This window comes from Jaculus jaculus, chromosome 15 (genome assembly GCF_020740685.1).
Source record: "Jaculus jaculus isolate mJacJac1 chromosome 15, mJacJac1.mat.Y.cur, whole genome shotgun sequence".
Classification (NCBI taxonomy): Eukaryota; Metazoa; Chordata; class Mammalia; order Rodentia; family Dipodidae; genus Jaculus; species Jaculus jaculus.
This window is the reverse complement of record NC_059116.1, coordinates 63,433,828-63,458,801: the sequence shown is the minus strand read 5'-3', so window position 1 is coordinate 63,458,801 and position 24,974 is coordinate 63,433,828. Positions and strand designations below refer to the sequence as shown.

Below are 24,974 nucleotides of genomic sequence, written 5' to 3'. Positions count from 1 at the left end.
AGTCACAGGGTGGCCTCAAACTCATGGCAATCCTCCTACCTCTGCCTCCCGAGTGCTGGGATTAAAGGTGTGTGCCACCACACCCGGCTTGGGTTATTTTTGTTGTTGTTGTTGTTGTTCATTTTTATTTATTTATTTGAGAGTGACGGGGGTGGGGGGGAGAGAGACAGATAGAGAATGGGCACACCAGGGCTTCCAGCCACTGCAAACGAACTCCAGACGCGTGCGCCCCCTTGTGCATCTGGCTAACGTGGGTCCTGGGGAATTGAGCCTCGAACCAGGGTCCTTAGGATTTACAGGCAAGCACTTAACCGCTAAGCCATCGCTCCAGCCCGGTATTTGGGTTTTTTAAGCTACTATTTACAGTATTTGCATAGTTAGAACACTTAGTATGTTTAAACTGAGACTAAACATTTATTACTATCAAGTCATTTTTACCCTATCATCCTAACAAATACTTTTCTGATTTAAAATATATAATATTGAGCCTCAGAAACTATTGCCAAGAAAACAATAACCTTTATCCTAATTGCTAAGTGTCAGGAATTGAAATTAAGGGTATTGGATATTAATCATTGTCATGCTACTTAACTTGCTATAAAGATTAGAACAAGTCATAAATTTCCACAGCTTCAGTTTCCTCATATGTAAAATGATTATAACAATATATTTTCCATTTAGCTTATAGAACTATAGTTACTCTAAAATAAGGTAATGTTTATGAATTGGTGAAACCATGATACAGTGAAAGATATTATCATATGATTATGGGCTTAACATATTCCCAAATTGCATATGATGTTAAAAATGTGATAGTCATAAACATTGAAAATGTTCCATGGTTGACTGTGAAATTCTCCTTGTATATTTCATAGTTTAATTTTTATTTTGATGGAATACATGAGTATAATTAACTTTTATTGTGTATATTATTTGTGAGTATATTTTAAAACCTTAAGTACAGCCATATATCTCAACATTACTCAAGAGTTACCAAGCTGAGGAGAGCTATCTTTAAAAGTGGGATGATTTCATTTGGAAATTTGAGTTTGGTTTTATTACTGGGATTAATATGTTGCTATTTAAAATGAAACTGTTTTCTATCTAGCACTTTATATTTTTGCTTGGTTAAAGAAACAGCAGTAACACGATTAGATGTCAGTAATTAAATGTCTCTGTAGAACTGTTTCTTAATAGCATATATTTAGAACACAGCCATACCAAAAACATTCAATTACATGGATACAGCTTTAATATTTAACAGCTTGTTTCCTAACTACCAACCTTCTGGTGACTATGTTGACTATGGATGAAGGAAAGCCAGCAGTTTAGTGTCAATTTAACAGAAGTGGAATATATTATGATAGTGCTTTTTATGTTTTGCTGTTCCCATATTCAGCTAAGCATAATGTTTTTATTTAATATATCTAACTATCAATTCATCTCTCTTGCTTGTAGCAATAGAAACCTTCAATGTTCTCTAAACAAAATGAAGGTCTATCCAGGGGCCAAGCAATAAAATAAAAACAGTCACTTTACACAAGCGTCATGAGAAGCCAAACAAATGCAAGAAGCAGTATGCACTGATTCAGAACCCAATAACAGTGTCTGACAATAAAATACTGGCCCACTAGAAAGTCATCTTGGAAAGCAGAAAACAAAGCTATCTCACACTTCTCTACATTTTGGGGAGAATGAGGATGTTAAAGCCCATGTCCTTCTCTTGCATAAAGGTAAGTATGAATTTATAAATAAATGAAATCATGCCTAATATATGTGCATTTTGTTAGAATTAACACTTTCCTGAAAATTTGATTTTTATCCCAGTTTTCATGATGATTTCTTATAATTCTTGGTCTCTGCCTAAGAAACTCAGGGCTCAGTTCATTTTGCTAAAAATAAAAATAACTATCAAGTCACTAGAATTGTGAGGGTGGGGTCTTGAATAATCCAAGAAGGAAGAAATGTATTTCATATTACTTCTAGATCCCCAAGGAGTCATGAAGGGGCTCATCCAAAGAGAAAGATGTTCACCAAATACTGATCCAGTTCTCCGTGGCAGCAGAGATTAGCCAGTCTGTCAGTTGAAATCAAACCATCAAGTTAAAAGTCTAGGCCCACCACGTGTTCTCCTGGTGTCTTTTGGCAAGGTTACCTGTGAAATAAGAGCTAATTTCAGGTAATAGGTAATACTTTTGAAAATGTTAGCCTGCTAACTGCTAAGCCTCGTGTGTATTGGTGCTAAAAATATATCTGAACAAAGGTGAAATATTGTTAAAGAATATTCAAGCAAAGAGGAGACTGTATATGGAGAGGGAGTGCCTTGTTAGATTACAGCAGATTTTGTGGGGAGGTGAGTAGGACTTTTACAGACATATCATACAAAGCAAATGACACAAACCCCGCTGGCAAATTGTGCCCCTTTCATATTAGTTACAGTTCATGGGGTTAGCAAAAAATGAGAAGACCTGAAATCAAGTGCAGTTCACTTCCTCTTGACCTTTGATCTGTAAAAGATCATTCATGGCATCCGACCTCGAACATTACTATGATGACGATGACAGTGAATTGGAGCAAACCATGTTCCAAGTTGTTTTCAATCTTTTTTTTTTCTCTGCTTTTTAATTAGTGGTTGGTAACTACTGGTGGAATCATTGGCATTCTGTTGAACTTGAAGCTATTCCACTCTATCCTCCATTGCATCAGTTCCTCATATGCAGGTGGGATGCCCTAGGGGCAGTGCACAGTATTTCCAGCAAATGAGGCCATGTGGTCCCAAGTGAGGCGGCACTGAATGGCTCCACTCTGTGCAAACAGCATTTCATCCAAATGAAATGAGCAGTGCAGCAGAGGACTGCTCCACTCTGCTCCTCAGCTGCCATCTCTATCCAAGATCATAATCAATATTCCTTATCACTGAATGCCCTATCAATAACTGAAATGGGAAAAAAAATACTTTATTTCTCATTTGCCTTTCAAGAGCCCCCAAAGTAGAAGATTCTGATAAGAAGAACAGTAAACATTCTGGGTATGAAGGGCTGCTAGAAGACAAACACTGCTCTCTTCCAACCTGTGAGGAGGGAAACGAAAGCCTGCTGTGGAAGCACTATCTGAAATTCTCCCTGATCACTCCCACCAGGGTCTGCACAGTTTAAAAGCCACACTATTTAAAAAGAAAGAAGAATGAGTGTTGCTGTGAATGATATGAACATGTAAAGGAAATGCACGGGAGAATACGTTGGAGAGATAGCATTAAAATGCCTTTTCATATTCAACACAGAAGAAATCTTATCTTCCAAAAAGGAGAAAAAAGCCTGATGAATCTATGCACTGTTAATACTCCATGAGAGCTGAGACTCCATCTTGGAGGGGAGAGGGAATGATTTCATTGTGATGTTTTGAAAAGCTGCATAGAAAGAGGGAGATCAAGTGTCCTCACTGGAAGAGTGGCGGGTGCAATTCTCCATTCAGAGTTCTCTGTCAGGAGCTATCAGAGCATCCCAGATTTTTAAGGGATTTGACATAAACAGAAGGGAGTTGTGGGGGAAAAGCAGTTGTTTTTAAACACTCTGGTTTAAAAAGAATGTAAAGGGTTAGTATATTGTCTCCACAAAAAAAGTGGAGAACTATTTTATGTAAGAAATTGCTTCAAAGTCATTTGGATCAAAGGATATTGAATGAATATATATTACTGATGTTATATCTACAGGTTAACAGTAATCGGCTATCAACCCATTGGAATGAACAGCTGAAAACTGCTCCATTCATGTTGAAGTAACTTAAATACAATTCTTTAAAAATAATGAAGTGAACACAGTTGGCTTCACAAAAAATAAAAAGTCAGTGCAGTGAAATGGACCAGGCATCTCTCCCCCAGACACCTAAACCTCCTTGTCCATGGCTTCTCAATCCCAGCACAACTGACACTTGAGGTTGGGTAATTAGTTGTGGGAGGCTTTACCTACAGTAGGGTGTATGGTTCGGTTGCTAAATTCATCATGTTTGTGTCTGTGGTGGCTGTGGAGGAGGTTGCATGTGTATGAGCATATGCATGAATGTGTACTGTGTGTGGGGTGTGTGTGTGCACGCGCACATGCATGTGCATGTAGAGGCCAGCAGTCAATGTCACATGTCTTCCTTACTTTCCCTGTACATTATTTTGAGACAAGGCCTCACTGAGCCTGGAGCTCACTGATCTGGCTAGACTAGCTAGCCAGCAAACCAGAGGGATCTTCCTGTCTCTGCCTCTGCAGCACTAGGACTATAGGCACACACTACCATGCCTGGCTTGTGTGTGGTGGGCACTGGGTGTCTGAACCTAGATCCTCGTGTTCATAGCCGAGCACATGATTGACTGAGCCATCTCTTCAGACCTGCACTCCAATACTGATAACCACTGGGAGCTAACATTATTCTCCATCCACGTTGTGACAGCCAAAGATGTCTGTAGAATTGTCAAATGTCTCTGGGGGAGAGAACATGCAAACTCACCCCCAGTTCAGAACAGCTGCCTGAGGTTTTACCCACTCCCCAATGCTCTCCCATCCGCCATTCACTCAGCTGACATCACCATCAACATACCAAGACCTCAAGACTCATTTCTAAAGGCCCAACCCAACCTCTCCTTGGCTAGTCACCCTGATCACTATGCAACCCTTAGATGGCCCTTGTGCTAACCCCTTTTGTTTTGTTGGCACATGGCTGGCAACTGTACAACTCTGCTCTGAATGTTTGTACCCCACATCCAATTCATTTGATCTAATTCCCAGGTGATGGTATTAGGAAGTGGGGCCTTTGAAGGTGATCAGGCCATGAGAGGGGAGGCCCATCAATGAGCCTCTTATGGAGATCGCAGAGAGCTCGCCCAATTCTTCTGCCAGGCAAGATGAGAAGACAGCCATCTCTGGAGGAGGAAATCAGCCCTCATCAGACACTTGGACTTCCCAGCCTCCAGGACTATTGGGGAATACATTTGTACTGTACACAAGCCGTGCAGTCTGTGGTGTCTTATTATAAAGTACAGATGAAGGCATCCAGAAAACTTTTTTTAGCTGGGTATGGTGGCACACCTCTTTAATCCCAGCCATCAGGAAGCAGAGGTAGGAGGATCACTGTGAGTTCGAGGCCGCCTTGAGACTACATAGTGAATTCCAGGATAGCCTGAGCTAGAGTGAGACCTTACCTTAGAAAAACAAAAACAAACAAACAACAACAACAAAAAAAAACCTGTTTTAAGATTTCTCTGTAGAGGGTGTGGCCTAGCAAAAACGAGAGAGCACTTATTCCAAAGCTGGCTAGCCCTGAGTTCAAATCCTACCTGCAATCTTTAGTTGGTATGAAACTAGGCAAGTCATCTTCCTTTCTTTTTAAAAAAATATTTTTATTTGTTTGAGGGAGAGACATACAGAAAGAGAGTGAGTATGGGCATGTTAGGGCCCCCTGACACTGCAAATGAACTCCAAACTCAGGCACCACTTTGTGCATCTGGCTCTATGTGGTTGCTAGGGAATTGAACCTGGGCCATCAGGCTTTCAGGCCCTTAGCAAGCAAGTGCCTTTAACCACTGAGCAATCTGTCCAGCTCCAAGTTCTGCCTTCATCTGCAAATAAAAGAGAACAATCACAACCGCAGTATGAGGTTATTGTGGATTACGAGGTGTCACGTTGAACGCTGCTGCCTAAATGGAGAAGCACTGGTTTTATGTGAGACCAAAAATACATTGATTAAAATTTAAAGGTTACCACAAGGGCCCACTGGAAGCTGAAATAGTATATGACAAGCTAAGAATCAAAATCTCACTACTGAGGAAGAAGGCATAGTCAGGAAAGGTGGGTTAAAAGACAGACAGGCCTAGATCACCAGGATTACAATGGTTCTGGCCAGGAAACAAAACTCTGGTAAAAGTAGCCAGTGTTGAAAGCAAAGACTGTGTGTGCCTAAAATAGATGCAGATGAATCAAGCCACAGGTTGTGATCCCCCCTTTGCTGCTGTGTGTGTTCCTGGCCAACTATGCTCACCTCATTGATTTTCTTGACAATTAATAAGTGCTTACCTGTTTATAAAAGAGCTCTCTGTTTCCTTTAGAGTAATTTTTACCTGCTCATTGTTTTTCAGAATCAACTTGCATTATTTATGAAATACAGCATTTTTACTGCACTAATTTTTGTAACATACAGAAAAGGTGCTTGGACAATTCTTCATTTCATACACAGCCCTGAATGGGATATAACCTTAAAGGAATGAATGTGTTCAAACCCCAACTGGTTTAAAGTTCAATTGCTAAAACTATATAGCATTATTAAATTCATTTGTAGAGTGGAATTCTTTATGTCTACAATAGCACACTAAAATAACTAGGTAAGGTGAATACACTTATAGTTTGCCCTTTATAGCAATATTAATGTAAAATTTCATTGTTGTTTAATTGTGACATAAGAAGGAAAGCCAATATACCCTTTCACTGTAACAATGGTTTGAAAAAAATTATGGTATGGCCTCAAAATTACAAAGGAATAGCTGAAAATTGCATTTTTCTATCACATGCACTCCTAATAGCCCCAGACCAGCACTATTAGACCAAGCCATACTGAGAAGTGTTGGGAAAATTAAAACAGACAGGCATCTCTTTAAGGCACTTGGTACAATTTAGTTTGACTTAATAGGTACTTTCTCTGGGAGTCTGCATAGAAATATAAGCAGTTTTGCCAAAATTCCCAGAATTTGTCAGAAATGTTGGCTGCTTTTGATCATATGGGGCACTGAGTTCTTTGATTTGCCTTATACATAAACTTGGACTCTTAAATGATATGATCTTGTTTCTCTACTTGTTCAAGTGGTTCTCTGCTTTTGTTTCAATTTAGACAAACCTACATCTGGTTATAACTCACTGAGTTATGTGATCGATTCCTCTAGTCAGAATTCACTGCCCTTTTCTTTAGCTCTCTCCTCATCAGCTGCCGTGCATGCCTTCCACCATATCCATTTTAGGGGCTGTGTGTGCTATCTCTGTAATATCCAGTTTTATCAGTCTGTTTTCAAACAACTATGAAAGAGATCTGATCTGTATCTTAAAAGGTTACAAATGGAGTCAACTTACTTTTCATCTTAATAAATGAGGAACTCTATGCATTTTATGATCAAATGCCACATCTGTTTTAAACGTTTAGAATTACAGTGAATTTCATCTTTGCTGCATTGTCTAGTCCATTTTTGAGAAAAGATTATGGTGCATGTATAAACTGTGAAACCTTCCATAGCAACAAGATATAAGAAAGGATATGAGTTTCTTTTGCATTTTCTAAGATATGTGGCCATGAGCTGCTTTGATTCTTGTGTTTAGAATGTGTTCCTATAACGCTCACAAGTAGGACAAATCCCCAGGTTTATGATGTGTGTTTCAAAAACCAGCTGATTAAATTATTTGTTTTCAAACCATATTTTACTTATGATTAGAGTGAGATGCTGCATTTTAGGGAAGTACAGTCCTTTACTATGTACTAGTATCAGCTATGAGATTCTTTTACTTTAAAGGACCATTGGGATAGAGAAGCTAGATATATGATAAAGGAGTGTGATCATACACAGAGAGCTATGTGACTCCAGGGTATACAACCTGAAGAAGATGTAGAAGGAACATGGTGAGGGCCTGCATTTGTATGTCGGTATACGTAGTCCTACTGCTAATAGTGAAATTCCTTAGATTTGGAGGGGAATTCACCAGTTCTAAAACCTCAAAGACCACTGCTGCTTGTTGTTTCCCCTATCTCCCTACATATTTTATTTCCTATGAGCTGAGGCTACTGGCCAACTAAAGTAAAGGAATCACAAATGTTTAGTAAAATATTTTGTAAATTCTCAAAACTCAGTGATCTGCTGGCAGAAGGCTCATAGTTTCCACAGTGTAGCCAGGAAATTCACTTAACATTCATAGCACCTGGTGTTATTTTAAAGAATAACTTTTGCAAGGCAGACCCTGGATAATGATTTATTTTTTCAGTGCTTAGGAATGGAACCCAGAGCCTTGTAACATGTTAAACAAATGCTCCACTACTGAGCCACACCCTAAATTCTTGGGTTTCGGAGACAGTCTTGTTATGCATGGAGCTCAGCATGGCTGAGTTTGAATTTACTTTGTAAATCACACTGGTCTCAGATTTGCAATCCTCTGCCTCAGCCTCCTGAAGATTTGGATGGCAGGCATTCACCACATGTCCAGCCAGAATAATGGCATTTTAAAATGAGCAATTGTATTCATGATGGAGTACATGAGAAAGAATAATCTCTTGTTTTCAGTACCTGTGAATAAAAATAATCTGTTTTATTCAAATGTAGGAATTAGTAATGTTTCTTGAAGGTGATGTTATGGAAATCTGGCACCAAATTACACTGTTTGCACAAAAGTATACCTTACACAATCCATATTTATACTGTTCTGGTTACTTTAGCAAAGGGATCCATTATACAATTGCATTATGCAATTTTCTTACACATTGTGTTATTGATGTTGCTTTTTCATAACAAGAATCACTAAAGTTAGAGGTTCTGTTTCATGTTTTTTCATGAAATTTGGTCATCTACAAAGAAATAGAAAGCAAGAAGACATATGCAATGAAAGAGAAATCTACTATCACATTATGCAAGCTTGGGCTAAATTTTGTTGATATTAACAACAGAATGCCTTTAATCCCAGCATTTGGGAGGCAGAAATAGGAGGATCACTGTTAGTTTGAGGCCAGCCTGAGACTACATGTGAATTGCAGATCAGCCTGGGCTAGAGGGAGACCCTCCTTAAAAAACCAAAATAAATTTAAAAAGAAAAAAACAGAATGAAAGGACTGGAAAGATGGCTTAGTGCATAAAAGTGCTTGCTGTGCAAGTGGAACAGCCAGAGTTCAGATCTCTAGAACCCACATGAAGTCAGATGTGGTTAGTGCATATCTGTAATTCCAGTGTGTCCACAGCAACATGGAAGGCAAAGATTGGAGGTTCTCTTTAAATTCATGGGCCAATGAGGAACACGAGACCCTGCCTCAAACAAGATGGAAGGTCAGAACCAATGTCCATCTTCTGATTCCCACATTCACGGTATGGCACACATGACCATGCACACACAGACAGACAGACACACATACACACCCACACACATAACAAAAAATCTACAATAAGAAACTGATGGAAGTGAAAGAATATTTATAATATTATATGGTAAGATAAATTAAAAGAAAATTGACACCATTATCCCCACCATCCAAGGTAAGATTTTTGTGCCTTTGAATGAATGTAAAGAGCGACATGTTTTGATGTTGATGAAGGCACATAGTCACATACCACTGCACGATGTCACACCTCTTCTTCTCAGAGAAAAGAAGGACCCTGGATTTTAGTCTGTCACTCTCTTATTTGCCTTGTAGCCAGGTACACATGCTGCACGTTTGCAGTTGACTCCGTGGGACAGTGCTGTCCGAATTCTTGGGCAACTTGATGTTTTCATATAACATTATTTCCTGAAATACCCAGTTTAATGGGTGTAGCTATGCTTTACTCTCTATCATTGTCATTTAGTGTTGTTAATTTTTTGTGTGTTAAGAAAACATAAAAAATGGTTGTAAAAATGGCCTATATCATTTTATTTCCATTTTAGCAGCTAATTCAATGTTATGATTCCACTAGATAAAATAGTGGTATATTGATTACTATTAAATAAAGGGAATTTAAAGATAATTTTTCCCAATGGTTCATCTTGTATATGACATTATCAATGGCCCAGTAACTGAATGGATTTAGCCAAGGTTATAGAACAAACAGGCCTTTGGGATTCTGGCCTCAGCCTTCATTTCATGGGCCCTCAAGAGAAAGAAGAGCTCACCATTTCCCCCTTGATTGCTCTTTGTTCAGTTGAATTTAACTATATCTTTAATTTTTTGGGGGGGGGGCAAGTAGGGTCTTGCTCTAACCTAGGCTGATCTGGAATTCAGTTTGTACTCTCAGGGTGGCCTCAAATTCACACTGACTCTCCTAGCTCTGCCTCCCTAGAGCTGGAATGAAAAGTGTGTGCCACCATGCCTGGCTTAGTTAATCATTTTTCATACTTGTGTTCATTAGCAACTTTTATAATGTTCTGAGCAATAATTTTAAATTACATTAAATTGTAAGTAAATATAGGCAAAAATATTACTCTCTACATTGTTTTACAGCAAGAAATATGATTCTGATATGTTTCTTTTTTGTTAAATCCTGTTTGCTTTCTTTTGAAGAATAAGAACTAACCCCACAAACTCTCAAATACTGTTCAACAGAAACACTGTTCAATGGGTTAGCTGACCTTTGTAAAAGTAAATAACCATATCATTCTGCAACTTACAAACAGTGCCCACTACTTACTTCTCACCAGAAGTTATCTATTATCCAAGAATAGTTTAATGGTTTTATTTAGGGTTTCTTTTTTCTTATTTACTTGTAAAGGAATGAACTTATTTATGATCTCCCAAGTAAGGTTCCAGTACACCAAGCAACACTAATCCCTGACATGATAGCCTGGAGCCCAATCCAGTCAGACCTGCTGATGAGGGAATCAGAATGGTTCCCAGTGAAAAATGGTTCTATCACTGTTATGAGATGCCCTCTACAGAAGCATGTTCTAAACACCTGTTTTTCAGAAGGTGGCACTATGTTGGAAAGCTGAGGGAATCTTCAGAAGGCTGAGCCCAGCTGGCAGACCCAGCTGGGGGTTGGCCTTTGATATAGCCTGGCCTCTGAGAACACCTACCACTTACTACATGCTCCTAATACCAGACCTTGGCCTGAAGACCTTCCCCATTATAGTGCAGTGATTTCTTCTGACACTGTGAGCCAGAATAAACCTTTTCAAGTGTTAATCTATTTAAAAATTTTAATTAATTTTGTCAGGTATCCTGTCACAGCAATGCAAAAGTAACTAATACAAGAACTGCTTGCAGTAAGAAAAAACGACATAAAGAAATTTGAGGAAAAATGGTTGAACCTGGAACAGATCATTCTCAGCGAACTTACCCAATCACAGAAAAAAAATCGACACATAGTCTCACTCATCTGCAACACCTAAACTGAATTTGCCCAAGATGCCTTACATACCCAGCAAGTACCTCATGGACTAGACAATAAGATGGATGGGAGGGCGGGGAGGGAATCAAAGGGTGGAAAACAGTAATCCGGACCCAAACGGCAATGGTACCATAAAATTCTACTTCCTAAAAGACAGACCAAATGACTGAACCTTCACTAGTCCCTTATAGGAAACACCTGAACCACAAGACACTGGAGAGGGTAGGATCAAGACTGACCTAAATCTCCTACATCTTCCCTCCCTCCCTCTCCCCTTCTCCCCTCTATCTCTCTTCTCTCTAACTCTTGTATATTAGTTATCTTTTTCCTCAATTTCTTAGTGGACACTGACCTGTAACCCCCACATCCAGCTTGGGCCTACAATCCACAATGAGCTTTTGATCAAAGAAACCTACAAGGTTTCCCAAAACAATGACAGACTTCTGTCAGAGTAATTGATGACCCACCAAAGGCCAGTGGTAAGACCCTATTGCTGAAGACTCCATACGCAGCTGACACGTAAAATGGAATGACATGGCTGGAAGCCAGGAGAGAGTCAGTCCCCAGACAGTCAGCGTGTCTAGTGCCAGAAGGCGCTACATAGGCGACTGGGGGAAGTGACCAAGATCTGTCCAAGCAACACATTGTTTAACCTAAGTAGCAACAATTAACCGGATGTGATACCCATACAAGTGCAATAGTGGTACACAGCCATGGTGAGGAATCAATTGCTCTTGATTTGGCTAACTGATCCACTCAGTGGTACTAGACCCTTAGCTGGAGCTGGGAAACAAGTCAGAACCATACCCAAACACAAGCCCACTCTACAATATCAAGCTACCATCAATCACGGGGTATAAGAGGGCCTACACCTATCAAACTGTCTATCAAAAAAGTAAGTGTTATCTCAATTTTCTGGGTGCTAACTCACTCTCCGTTGGAGAATCTGCTTCTCTTTTCCAGATAGATGCAGATCCTAAGAAGAGAGCTGCCCCAACATACCTCAGAAGGGGCCCAACTGAAACTAAGGACAACTGGCGAAATAAGCAAGGGTGATGTTTTCCTGTGAACTGGATACCAGCACAAAGGGGAAGGAGATCAATTCAGAGAAAAATCAACTCCTACCAAATCAGAGAGCCAGAGCCTCAGAGGCCCCCAACACCTCAGCACTGAAGCAGACCAAAAATGAACCCAACATGGCTCAGGGAAATCTTGCGGAAGAGGGGGCGGAAAGAATGTCAGAGTTACATGTTGGGTCATGATTTTCAGAGACATTTATCATACTAATAACTGGGGGCTAACTCCACAATGCACGACCCATTTTCAATAATAAGGAGGGTCTAATGGGAGGGGGTAGATCACAGATGAGCCTAAATAATGGTACCAAACTGCCTGTATTTACTGAAGAGAAAACTAATAAATTAAATTAAAAAAAAAAAAAAGAACTGCTTGAAAACTATTCATCTTGTTGATCACTAATAGGAAATTTCTTAACCCATTAGGGAACTGGTTAGAAGGAAGAAGGGTTCAGTGGAAGGATTGTGGGGAAGGTGAAAAGTCAGGGGTGAGGAAACTATGATCAAAATATATTTTGTACACACATAAAAATTGTCAATAAAATTTTTTGGAAAATATCCTCGACTGGCTATCTTGAAAAAAAACATGAAGACACTACTTACAATTGTGGAAGGTGGGAAGATGAAGGCATGAGCAGACTGGGTATACAGCGAGTGCTTATTTTCTTGCTCATAGAGGGCACGTTCTGTGTTTTCACATGGTGAAAAGGGCTAGCTAGCATTTTGAAGTCCAGCTTCTGAGGGATTCTACTTCATGGCCTAATTGCACCCATAGGCCCCCTTCTTTGATGGCTGTTTCGTTCAGGACCAGGTTTGGGTCAAACACAAGTACTGACAGCAAGGAAGCATGCAGGTATTCTAACCCAATGCAGCAGATCACAGACTCATGATTGTGTGTAAGCCTTCAGCGGGAAGCCTCCCTATTGAAACAGCCTCAAAGAACAAAACCTCCAGGAGCTGGGCATCTTCATTTTGGTGTGGTTGAAAGCAAGTGATATGTAGAGGATGTGGATGGTGAAGAAGGAATTTGCCTGACCCTGGAGACAAACGCTTTCCTCAGTAAGAGTTACAAGAAATCCCATGGGAAGGGAACAGCATATAATAAGGTCTTTTGGAGACCATGGGTGAGAATCACCAAAAAGACTGAAATGCAGCAGAAGAGCAAGATAGTGGGAGGCACGGAAGGCAACATTTTCATTCATGGAAATCTTTTGCCTGTGATGGCTCTATCCAGGGAAACAAAACTCTACTATTTGTTACTCACAGAGGCAGCAATCCACTAAAGCCCTAACTGATTGTTGAGAAGTTATGTAAAAGTAAATAAATCTTCAGTCAAACATAAATGCCTGTCATTTGAGAATGCAGAATAATGGAGATATTTGGGAATAATTACTGTTTAACCCTCAGTACACTGTGATTCGCCAACACTCTCAAGTTTAATACCAACCAATTTTTAACCCTTTCCTATTCCTACAGAAAATTGGTTAAGTTTGTTATTTGTAAAGCCGTTATTCAAAGCCAGACAATTTTAGTTCTTTATTTTGAATTTATTCTTAAGATGAGAGTTTAATATTTTTTTTATAAAGAACAACACCCATAAAATTTCCCTAATATAACATTAATTTCTTCAGAAAAGTGAGGTTTTCGTCATGGCTCTGAATCAATCTATTTGAAAAAGTCACTGTAATTTTAAAATTAAATTTCTTGATTATAAGTGACTAGAGATTCACTTAATCCTAGGAGAGATTTTCAACATCGCCTCTCACTATAATGAAATAAGGCTCAAAATAATTTCGTGCTGGGAGTTTTATTTTGGGAGATCAGAACCTCATCTTAGCACTATAATTCAATGAAGACAGCATATACGTGCGGACATGGATTTTGAATCACATCCTTTTCTGGCTAGAGGGAAACTGCATCTTGCATTGCAAGAGATTTTCTCTTTCTTTCCACCTTAAGTCATGTTTTCCACTTTAATACTCACATTCAATGAAATATTTTCATGAGAAGTTTCTACTGCCAGTCAAATGGAGCAATCTGCCCTTATATGATGTGCTAAAATATTTGTACCTTATCAAGTGTTAATTAACATGACAGCATTCAACTTTCCTTTTTAAAAATGCGTTGCCACTATTGATGTCTAGGTTAGGTTAAAAGTGTGGGTTGATATCCTTTTACACTTACTCCATGTTCTCTGAGTGCTGACAGAAATAATTTTTTATGCTAATAAGTCAGGCTGTCCTTTTATATGAAAAAGGAAAGAAGGTAAGAAAACAGCTAAAGAAATAAACATTTATACAGTTTGTTCATGCCAGAAGGAAACTAATAATCCCATTTCTATGGAATGTTCATGTTACCTTATTATTTGAAAATACTGAATTTGCTTGATATTCAAAAATTATGTTGTGTTCTATAATAAATCACGAGAGTCAAATAAGCATGCCCTTTCAAATATGCCCTGTTTAGTCTCAAATCCTCCCTTTCCCACCTTTTTTGCCCTCTTTGCCTTTCTGTCTATCTCCTCATTGGTTAGGAAAGCATATTGAAATAAGGTTGGATGAGCAGAAACATAGAACCTGTCAGTGTGAATGTGACCACAGGTTAGGGTAAGAGCGAAGAAACAGAAGGTCTTGCAATTCACGCGAAGGAATCAACACTTAAGTAAAGCAAACATGTTTCTATGCAATCTGTGAACCAGGGAAAGGAGCTGTATGGAAACTCTTCCAATAACACACAGTTGCTTTCAACAAAGCACAGCACACTTTGTATGAGCAGGCACAAATTAGCTGCCAGCTTCTCCATTCTAACAGCTTTGCCAGCGTTATTACTGGGACTAGGTTTCCAGGACACACAACCAGTGGCAGAGGGAAGTGTGCCAAAGTTAGCTGCAAAATCAATAGATGCAACAATACTTTTCAGAGACTTGAAATTAAAATGCCAGTCCCTCAAAATAATAATGCCAGTTATTTATCATTTTTGTCTTTATTTACTTAACTTTGTAGTATGAAAGACTTTTTTCTTCATTCCTACCCTGCCATCCAGCAGCAGAGCATGCCAAACACTAGAAGGGGGAACCTGGCTATAATACCCATAGGCCTACCCCCAATAATACACTGCCTCCAGGAGGGGTTAATTCATAAATCTCCATCAGCTGGGAACCTAGCATTCTAAACACCTATTTATGGGGGCCACCTGAATCAAACCACACATTCCACCCCTGCCCCCCATAAACTGATAACCATCCATGGTGTAAAATGCAATGCATTCAGTCCATCTTTAAAAGTCCCCATAGTTTTTATCAATCCTAATGATGTTCAAACATTTCCATAGTCTGAAATCTTTTAACTAAGCCATAATACCAAAAATCCCCCCAAAACAAATAATGGCACAGAATAAACACTCACACTGAAAATAATGGCACTGGGCATGCAAAGGAATAGTCAACCAATACAAGATTTAAACAAGGCAAAACTCAAACTCTGTAGCTCCAAGTGTATCAACTCTAGGCAGGGACAAGTCTCTAAGTCTGATAATTCTAAGCAGCAATAAGTCTCTAGAGGTCCATTTCTGCCCCTCCAGCTAAGCTATTCACAGTCCTGGAAAACTTCATCTGGGGCTAGCAGCTTCTTTAGCAGCCGTCTTGTGGTCCTGGCCTCTACACTGGGTCTCCACTGCAACTCACGGTCCATTCTCATGGCTCCATTGGGTCTCCATGCAGGCAATCCTACTTCACACTGCCCATAGCCATTTCCAAATCACAAGACAGTGTTGCAAATTCAATGACCCTCTCTTTCCTGAATTTCTTATACTCCATAATACCAGGTGTGGTGCCAATTTTTTAATCTAAGGGGAATAAAGCAGACTTCGAGGAACAGGAAACTCCTTCAGCATTCAGGCCCCTTCAAAAGACTGCATTCTTCCTGTTGTCCCAGTGCAGGACAGCTGACCCCGTCTCAATGACTGTAATCTCTCATACAATTTCAGGTCAGCAGGCACAGTTTCAGCTCATTTCTTTCAGCAACCCTCTCACACAAACTGCTTCTAGCCCATACCAGGCACAGCTCTTTCTTGCCCTCATAAGCCAAACCTCACAGTCGATAGTTCTTACTGCATATAGGTCTTTCAACTCTGATCAGAATAGTCCATCTAGCTGTACTTACAGCATTGCAAGACATCTCTTAGGCCAAGATTTCAAATTCTTCTATATTCCTTCCTCAAAAACCAGTTCCAAAAAGCCAAAAGCCACACTGTCAGGTTTCTAGCAGTAACAGTCCCACTCCTCTGGGACCAACTTTACTGTTGCAGTCAGGTTCACATTGCTGGCAGAAAGCACCCCACCAAGAGCAGCTTTTGGGGGAGGGAGAAGAGGGTTCATTTTGGCTTACAGACTTTAGAAGAAGCTCCATGATGTCCAGGGAAAATGGTGGCCAACATAAGGTGGACAACAGGAACAGGAGAGTGTGCCAAACACTGGCAAGGGGAAAGTGGCTATAACATGCACAAGCCCACCTCCAACAGTGCACTGCCTCCAGGATGTGTTAATTCCCAAATCTCCATCAGCTGGGAACCTAGCATTCAGAACACCTAAGTTTATGGAGGACACCTGAATCAAACCACCACACTAGCTATTGTGAATAGAACATCCACAAACATGGCTGAGCAGGTTTCTCTGTAGTAAAGAGCAGAGTCTGTAGGGTCTAGGCCCCGAAGTGGTGTTGCTGGATCAAATGGTAACTCTATTTTCATCTTTTACAGGAGTCTCCATACTGATTTACATAGTGGTTGTACAAGTTTGCACTCCCACCAGCAGTGGATAAGGGTTCCTCTTTCCCAACAACCTCAACAGCATTTATTGTCATTTCGGTTTTTGATGAATGCCATTTTTCTTTTGATGAGTGGGTGGGAACACCCAGAGGCACGGTCCCTCCACTATCCCATTAGGACTGACTGAGGCCTTCATGACCCCACAGTGAATCCTATAACACTACAGAAGATGGACCCAGACAAATGGGAACATGGGAGAGGGAATAAAGGAGTATAATCTGTTAAAAAAAAAAAAAAAAAAAAAGCTAGGTGTGGTGGTGCACACCTTTAATCCCAGCTCTCAGGAGGCAAAGGTAGGAGGGTCACTATGAGTTCGAGGCCACCCTGAGACTACGTGGAGAATTCCAGGCCAGCCTGAGCCAGAATGAAAGCTTATCTCAAAAAAAAAAAACTAAATAAAGTAATTAATTAATTTTTTAAAAAAACAAAATAACTACATGAGACAGTCATACATACATGCACATAAAAATAAGTAAATAAAAATATGATGTACCTAATGGTCAAATATGACTGTTAAAACATCCCCACATTTATGTATCTTTTGTTTCAAGTTCTTTATGAAAATGATCAATCTGCACATTAATTATCTTATAAATATCTGAATAGTAAAACATGTTTTTAAAATGTTTTAAAGAATCATAAGGAAAGTACTGTGAAAATCTAATCTCAAAGCTTTTCTAGTATACCTGTTACCATTGACAAGTATTCTAACCCAGCTCTTGCACTTGGGCCATGATTACAAAGTGCTTTCTCACTCACCCTCCTTCTTCAAGGTCAAAATCTTTCCCAGGGACTTCAATGTCTTTAAGGTAAAAGTCCTTTTGAGTTAGCTTGTTTCTCAGCAGTTGATGATTTTTCAAAATCCCAGTGAATGTCCTTTGCCCACTTCCAAGGGGAGAGGGCTGGACAGTAAACTGTTTTTAAGATATTCTTCTGGCTCTAAGAGTCTCTGATTCTGTGACAATCAAGGAAAGTGTTAGTTTGTCTTTCCAACATACTCACTGTGAAAGCCTTTGGTTCTTCTCTACAGGACTGAAGAGGAGGAGAATGCTTGGAGCAGAGATTACTTGACTTCCTGGCTGTTCGCATCATTACTGTAATGTGAGTCAACTTTCCTTACCAGCAAACCACTCACACCTTCTATTCCCTCCCTCCCTCCTTCCTTTCTTTCTTTCTTTCTTTCTTTCTTTCTTTCTTTCTTTCTTTCTTTCTTTCTTTCTTTCTTTCTCTCTCTCTCCCTTTCTCTCTCTCTCTCTCTCTCTCTCTCTCTCACACACACACACACACACACACACACACACACACAGAGTGACATGGACATACGCTATGTATATCCGGAGGTGGCCCTCACAGGGTTACCAGACTAATTCTACTCTTATTTCTGCTCATCTCCGCTAGTCAATCAATCTTTGGTCTGCATAATAACATGCATTTTATTGAACCCTTTACCATGCACTGTACTAAACACATTACTTGGACTTCTGCCTAGTCTGCAATGACTGGATTTTAGATCCAACAAGTCTTACATTTGAATCTCAATTTAATTATGTATGAACCCTTAAGCAAAAAGATGTCACTTCTCTGAGCATCTGTAAAAATGGGGATTATGTGGGCATAAAAGCTTAAAAATGGTTACAGTTAATTCATACATGAACCCTATGGTTACCAGAATAGTGAGTGGTACACAGATAATCAGTAAGTGACAATTATTTTGTCACTATTATTGTCATGAGAACAAATGTCACTGCATTGGAACTATGTTGGCCAATATAACTCAATGAATTTAGGGATGTGTGATCTAGGATCTTTATTTTTTTGTACACAGAATCCTTCTCATGACCTTATGGGATCCTTGTATGGTATTGTCTTAGACTGTACCCTGAGTGCCATTGCCAGATAGTTTAAACCACATTTATTACTCAATTATGTTTACTCTTTTTTGCATGTATATGTAGTATGTATGCATGTTCATGTGGAGACCAAAGATAGATGTCAGGTGTCTTCCTCAATTATTCTCTACCTTTTTTGAGACAGGACCTCTCATTGAACCTGGAGTTAACTGATTTGACTAGAATGAATAGCCAGCAACCTTCTGGGATCCTCTTGTCTCCACTTTCTCAGAGCTAGGATTGCAGTGGCTTTCTTATGTGGGTGCTCATAACCTGAACTCGGGTCCTCATGCTTGGGCAGCAAGCGTTTTTCTAAGTCATCTCCCAGATCCTATTTGATATTTCCAGTTTCCCTATATTTAAATCCTAACTAACCTCTCTAATCTATCAAACCTCAATATAGTTTGAAGGCTCCAGACAGGACAACTTACCTATAGTTTATCATTTACTACCACATCAAGTTCATGAAGGTGGGTAATCTTGGCCATGTGCAACATGTCAACTTATCTGTGGTTCCTAGACAGGTTCTTTAATTCTTATACTCTCTCATGGGCTGGAGAACATATCAAATATGTTTGGTGTAGCAGTTACTTTCTTGTTGCTGGGACAAAATATTTGACCAGAACCTGTTGTAGAAGGAAAGAGTTTATTTCCATCTTATTATTTCAAGGGGGAGTGCCATCTTGACGGAGAAAGCATGGCAGGAGGAAACAGCCAGGCATCACATCTCTATAGCAGTAGAAAGTAACTAGAAAGAATGAACTAAGTGCAGCAAGTGAAGCTGGCCTATAATACCTCAAGGCCTGCTTCCAGCGACACACCTCTTCCAACAAGGTTCTACCTCCTAAAGGCCCCACCAGATTGGCATTAAGTATGAGCCTTGTAATAAACACATGATGCTAGGCTGGAGGAATGGCTTGGTGCTTAAGGCATTTGCCCGCAAAGCCAAATGACCCAGGTTGGATTCCTCAGGATAGCCACATGCACAAGGGGGCACAAACATCTGGAGTTCTTTTGCAGTGGCTAGAGGCCCTGGTATGCCCAATCTCTCTTTCTCTCTCTTACTCTGTCAAATAAAGATAAAATATTAGAAAAATAAACATCTGGTGCTATGGGGGACACATTACATACATTTTACATTCAAGTGACCACATTGGGGTACCTAGCCATGCCTAGCTGCAAGAGGGCTGAGACATAATCTTAAACTGAGTTGCCATGAACCCCAGTAACTTACTCATGTGAAATAAAAGGAAAATGAATGTTAGTGACAACCAGGAATGTCCCAGGAGGAAGTTACAGTACTCCATCTACATATGAGGACACTATAGCTCAGAAGCAGGAAAACAGAGGAGGTGGGCCTTGAAGTCACGTCCGGCTGAGAGCACGGCCATTAGACAGCATGCTGGTCAGTTGTGCCTATGTCCCTGTGTTTTCTGAGGACACAGCTGCTTCCAGTCCACTCTGCCAGGCAATTCCTTCCAAATAAAAGATCCCGATGCCTCCCTTTGTTTTCTCCAAGCAACCAAAACAAGCTCTTCTCAGTTCTTTCAGCTACAAATGATTTTATATGGACTTGTACTTTTCTTAATATTTACTAAGTAAGAAACACAATACTGCTAACTACTCATGGAAACGTTTGTTAGCTTCTAAGTCTGAAAAGACTTATGTTCCTTACATAGTACAATACAAGACAATATTAAACATGATTTATGGCTTATATGGGTCCTGGAGAATCGAACTGGGATCCTTTGGCTTTACAGGCAAATGCCTTAACCGCTAAGCCATCCCATCCCTCCAGCCCCAAACATGATTTTTTTTTTAATAAAGTTAATTTTTTTTAAAAGATTTTCAAATGGAAACAAAGAAAACACTTGTCTTTTATACGGAAAAAGTACACTATTTGATTTGTAAATCAAATTGTCCTTTAGATAATGGGTTTAAGTCAGTGTTTCTTATTTTCCACATTGGAAAGCTTCCATCTAGTCTTCACAGACACACCTATTGGACATAAAGCTAGAAAGTAGCTTCCCTGACATTTTTTGAGTTTAATTTTTTCTGTTAATTCCATTTTCAAAATTGTGTTTAAATATGACCAATAATCACATTATTGTGTGCTAATAGGTCCCTTTAATGTGTCAGCCATTTTCTCAAGGATCTCAAAGCCACCATGGAGGCCATTTCATATTATTCATCAGTGCACAGACGACTTAACAAGAAAATTATTAGGGTTGGAGAGATGGCTTGGCGGTGAAGGCACTTGCTTGCAAAGCCAAAAGACCCAGGTTCGATTCTCCAAGACTCGCATAAGCCATATATACAAGGTGGCACATGCATCTGGAGTTCATTTTCAGTGGCTGAAGGTCCTGGTATGCCCATTCTCTCTCTATCTGCCTCTTCTCTCTCTCTCTCTCTCTCTCTCTCTCTCTCACACACACACACACACACTCACTCAAATAAATAAAATAAAATAAATATTAAACCTTTATTGACAAAACAAAGAAAATTATTAATCAGAGCAGCGTGTCTACTAGAGTTACATAATCCTTGAATTTTAGCAATTTAAGGCAATAGAGTCACATCTTTTGCTTATGCCTCAGCTTCCTCAGTGCAAGGATTAAGGGTGTGCAAAACCAGCTGGGTTGTCACAGCTTGGGGAGTGCTGTGTAGCAATCTCCTCCGAGTTGGGACGTTTGCTGGTGGAGGTGAAGGGGACAGTCCTCTGTGAGCTCCAGAGATGCAGCCACTGGGCCCGTTGTCGGTGACGCAGCTGCCTTTGCGTCACCCTGCTCTGAAAGTAAACCCGGTAAAACCACTGGTGCACCACAACCGACGTCGGTGAATCCGTGCTTTGATCTGTCGTCCGAGCCCCGCCCGGTGTCTGCTTCTCTGCAGGGAATCCGTCTCACGTGTCGCAGCACGATGGCCCTCGCTCGGGTTCCTTGGGACCCTCGAACGCAAGCCAGCGGCTCTCAAGTTCACTGCTTCTGAATCGAAGGAAGAGTGAGGCAAGATTCATTTTAGGAATGAAAGTAAAGCAGAGAGCTCTGGAGTTGGCAGGGGTCCTGAGCAGGTAATCTGCGTGGTGACTGAAACTGGATTTTCTTATAACGTCGAAGATATAAAGGAAGCCCTGAGTTGGAATAGGCTTCACTGGTTAAGTTTAAGTGTCTACCAAGGTGGGCAGAAGCACAAACTTGGAATGTGTGTGTGGGGTGGGGGGGTGTCTAAAAAAATTTCTGGAGGGAAGAACCGGGAGGCTGCCTCTAAACACCATCTTGAGACAGGTTTAACTTTAGTCTGGAATTGTCATTTAATGCCAACTGGATATGTTGACATCTATATTCTTTTGGGTCTGTCTCCCTAACCAATACCTACAAAAGAGGGCTGCTTTGCTCCTAATATCTATCAGTATCAATATCTTTTTTTTAATTTTTATTTATTTATTTGAGAGAGAGAAGGACAGAGAGATTAGGCATGCCAGGTCTTCCAGTCACTGAAAACGAACTCCAGGCCACCTTGTGCATCTGGCTTACACGGGTCCTGGGAACTCGAACCTAGGTCCTTTGGCTTTGCAGGCAAGCACCTTAACCACTAAGTCATTTCTCCAGCCCCTTCAAATATCCTTTAATACAAACTTGTGATCAATCTCTAGACGTAATCTCAAATGAAAGTTTCACTCAATTTGGAAGTTATGGGATTTTAACTTAGTTTTTTAAACATTGAAATAAGTTTATTTTTCTTTGTTATTAACATCAACTATTATTAAAGTGATGAAGATTGAATCAAGCCCCTACATATGCATGTTTTAGTTCCTTATCAACTGGATTATGTTGAAAACTTAGTTTCTGGAGATATATAATGAGAAGGAATTTGAAAGAAAACTATGAGAGCTTTGTTCCTGTCCTTTTATGACATTGGGATCCTTTTATGACATTGGGATCCAATGTTTCCTAGAAATCACAGGAATGACTTATCATACTATGATCAAAATTTCAACTGAGAGCATCTCAGGTCCTCTGTGAATGTTAACTTCTAATTAACAATTAACCTGGCAGTGAAAGCATTAACGGCTGGCTCTGCCATTGATCTGACAGTTATCCGGAGTATTGTATACTTTTTCCTCTAGATGTTTTTCTATAAGCTATTTTTGTGTAAATACTTAAAACAACTAACTAGGGTCATGAATACCTGGATTATTTTTTTAAATTTTAACCTAAACAGTAAGGGGCTTTGAATGTTTGGGTTGGATTTCATTGTCTCTGCCAATTTAATATTCCTGAATACAGATACTGCTGAAATTCAAAGACCCTGTGAAAATGAAAAGCCAGGACTGTAGAAATGAGAGAGCATTTGAACTAAATCCTTAGCTGAGAGGCTGATTTGGAAACCTTTGGTTGTTAATAATGTGACTTTTGGCTTTTTTTATTTTATCACAGACATATGATGGAGCCCTGGCGTTCTAGGATCCACCAAGTATTCCCAAGCTAAGTCTCTACACGAAGAAAGACTGAAAAATAAAATGGCACAAGCTTGATGCCAGATTATCGTTTCTGACAGCAAAACATCATAAAATACTCATTTTACCTACTCTTCTTTGCTTACATACAGAGCAAACAGATTCTCGTTCCAGTACTGAAAATTTTTAATTTCCATTTTTAAAAATAATTTAATATTTATTTATTTTTATGAGAGAGAGAGAGAAATAGCGCACGATAGAGAATGGGCACACCAGGGCCTCTAGCCACTGCAAACAAACTCCAGAAGCATGCACTACCTTGTGCATCTGGCTTTCTGTGGGTACTGGGGAATGGAACCTGAGCCCTTTGGATTTGCAGGAAAGTACCTTACCTGCTGAGCCATATCTCCAGCCCCTTTAATTTTAATTTTTGTTTATTTTTTAAAATTATTTACTTTCTTGAAAGTGTATGTGTGTGTACGCATGTGTACGCACACGCCCACATGACTGAGCACCAGCAGCTGTTGCTGCTGCAAACAAATTACCTTTTGGATTTACCTGGGTGGCTTGGTCATTGAACCTGGGCTGGTTAACTTTGCAAGCAAGTGCCTAAACTGCTGAGCCATCTCCCCCACCTCTAAGAATGTATTTTATTTCTTTTTAAAAAAACATAATAGCATTTTATGCCTAACTAATATGAATGTGTAATCTCTTATGCTATGGAATGAAATAACAGTGTATACCCACATGCTACATGCTAAAACCTTTTACACTGTCATACATGGGAATTACATGAGATCTTCTCACCCCCTGTGGGAACAAACCTACTCACAATAGTCTGAGGAAGTTTCTGTTTAAATAGATCTTTTGCATATTACTTTGAAGTTTCTTGGTAGCTGCTTCCTTCAATAAGAAATAAAGCCTAGAGTCTCTTTAGCACTATCTTTTTTTAAGGAGTAAAGCCACAAAAATAAGAGTCTGCATGTAAAATCTATCACAAATCCTGCTCAATGGATTTCATGTGGGCAGCAGAGAATTTAGTAACTTCCATAAAGAAAAACTGAAGTCATTTTTTAACATGAACATTGTGCATAATTCCATGTCTGGCAGGGTGGATGGCTAAAATACATAACATTATAAATAATGGACTTTTAGTCCTCTCCAGAACAACCGTTGTCAGGTATGCATTTACACCGCCTCGTGGCTGCAGCGCAGGCGGTGAGAGGGGAAGCCAGGACTGAAGTCACTCTCCCAGCCTCCATCCACCCATCTACTCATTATTCCATCTCAGTGTGAGCCCCACTCTTGCCAGCGGTATTCCACGTTCCCAGGACTGATGGGAGAGGCTAGCGTGTAGGAGAGCACCCCGCACCTTCCCACCTCTGCATTTACTCTTGAGTCTGCTATTCTTAGCCTCACTTTCGTTCCCATCCCCCATTGTGGGATTTATCCAGCCACATTGTTCTCAGTATTTAACCAACTCTCCTTCTCAATGGAGATTTTCACACTAAAAAAAAACAAAATAAAATGAAATGAAAAACGTGAAAGAAGATCTGTCTTTTCTTTTCTTCTTTCTTTCCCAGTGACTCAAATAGACTTGTCACACACTCCTACCAAAATGCCCCATTCTCTACTAAGACATCATGTAG

At 39.9% G+C, this 24,974-nt stretch overlaps 1 long non-coding RNA gene across 1 annotated transcript; it reads left to right on the top strand.

The window, feature by feature from the left end:
• Nucleotides 1-17,880: 17,880 nt before the first annotated feature.
• Nucleotides 17,881-23,586, top strand: LOC123455097. Its single transcript, XR_006633678.1, has 3 exons — nt 17,881-18,081; nt 21,762-21,939; nt 23,306-23,586. It is a non-coding gene; the product is annotated as an uncharacterized LOC123455097 (long non-coding RNA).
• Nucleotides 23,587-24,974: the final 1,388 nt, after the last annotated feature.